The 1935-nt window shown below is 41.6% G+C and overlaps 1 non-coding gene across 1 annotated transcript; it reads left to right on the top strand.

Annotated features, from left to right (window-relative positions):
* The first annotated feature begins 1494 nt into the window (after positions 1-1494).
* On the top strand, positions 1495-1602 carry LOC112746507 (small nucleolar RNA R71). The gene has a single exon (XR_003174388.1). It is a non-coding gene; the product is annotated as a small nucleolar RNA R71 (small nucleolar RNA).
* Positions 1603-1935: the final 333 nt, after the last annotated feature.

The raw sequence follows: 1935 nt of genomic DNA on the forward strand, positions 1-1935 counted from the left end.
AGTTTTAAACACAAGGTTGTCTTCATTTAATTGAAGGATCAATTCTCCTCTGTCCACATCAATCACAGCTCTTGCTGTGGCTAGGAAGGGTCTTCCAAGGATGATGAATTCATCCTCATCCTTCCCAGTGTCTAGGACTATGAAATCAGCAGGGATGTAAAGGCCTTCAACCTTTACTAACACGTCCTCTACTTGTTCATAAGCCTGTTTTCTTGAACTGTCTACCATTTCTAATGAGATTTTAGCAGCTTGCACCCCAAAGATTCCTAATTTCTCTATTACAGAGAGGGGCATGAGGTTTATCCCTGAACCAAGGTCACACAGAGCCTTTTCAAAGATCATGGTGCCTATGGTACAAGGTAGTAAGAACTTTCCAGGATCCTGTTTCTTCTGAGACAATCTCAGTTGATCCAGATCACTTAGTTTATTGGTGAACAAGGGAGGTTCATCTTCCCAAGTCTCAATACCAAATAATTTGGCATTCAGATTCATGATTGCACCAAGGAACTTGGCAGCTTGCTCTTCAGTAACATCCTCATTCTCTTCAGAAGAGGAATACTCATCAGAGCTCATGAATGGCATAAGGAGGTTCAATGGAATCTCTATGGTCTCTAGATGAGTCTCTGATTCCTTTGGTTCCTCAGAGGGAAGCTCCTTATTGATCACTGGACATCCTAGGAGGTCTTCCTCCTTGGGATTCACGCCCTCCTCTTCTCTTACAGGTTCGGCCATGGTAATTAATTCAATGGCCTTGCACTCTCTTTTTGGATTTTCTTCTGTATTGCTTGGGAGAGTACTAGGAGGGATTTCAGTGATCCTTTTACTCAGCTAGCCCACTTGTGCTTCCAAATTTCTAATGGAAGACCTTGTTTCATTCATAAAACTTACAGTGGCCTTGGACAGATCAGAGACTAAGTTTGCTAAATTAGAGGTATTTTGTTCAGAGTTCTCTGTCTGTTGCTGAGCGGATGATGGAAAAGGCTTGCTATTGCTAAACCTATTTCTTCCACCATTATTAAAGCCTTGTTGAGGCTTTTGTTGATCCTTCCATGAGAGATTTGGGTGATTTCTCCATGATGAGTTATAGGTGTTTCCATAAGGTTCACCTAAGTAATTTACCTCTGCTATTGCAGGGTTCTCAGGATCATAGGCCTCTTCTTTAGAAGGTGCCTCTTGAGCACTGTTGGATGCAGCTTGCATTCCATTCAGACTCTGAGAAATCATATTGATTTTCTGAGTCAATATTTTGTTCTGAGCCAATATGGCATTCAGAGTATCAATTTCAAGAACTCCCTTCTTCTGAGGCGTCCCATTAATCACAGGATTCCTCTCAGAAGTGTACATGAACTGGTTATTAGCAACCATGTCAATGAGTTCTTGAGCTTCTGCAGGCATTTTCTTTAGGTGAATGGATCCACCTGCAGAAGTATCCAATGACATTTTAGCTAATTCAGACAGACCATCATAGAATATGTCCAGGATGGTCCATTCTAAAAGCATGTCAGAAGGACACTTTTTGGTCAGTTCTTTGTATCTCTCCCAAGCTTCATAGAGGGATTCACCTTCTTTCTGTTTGAAGGTCTGAACATCCACTCTAAGCTTACTCAGCTTTTGAGGAGGAAAGAACTTGGCTAAGAAAGCCTTGACCAGCTTATCCCAAGAGTTCAGGCTATCCTTAGGTTGAGAGTCCAACCATATTCTAGCTCTGTCTCTCACAGCAAAAGGGAAAAGCATGAGCCTGTAGACTTCAGGATCTACTCTATTAGTCTTAACAGTATCACAGATCTGCAAGAATTCAGTTAAGAACTGAAAAGGATCTTCAGATGGAAGTCCATGAAACTTGCAGTTCTGCTGCATCAGAGAAACTAATTGAGGTTTCAGCTCAAAATTGTTTGCTCCAATGGCAGGAATGGAGATGCTTCTTCCATGTAAATT

This window comes from Arachis hypogaea, chromosome 14 (assembly GCF_003086295.3).
Source record: "Arachis hypogaea cultivar Tifrunner chromosome 14, arahy.Tifrunner.gnm2.J5K5, whole genome shotgun sequence".
NCBI lineage: Eukaryota > Viridiplantae > Streptophyta > Magnoliopsida > Fabales > Fabaceae > Arachis > Arachis hypogaea.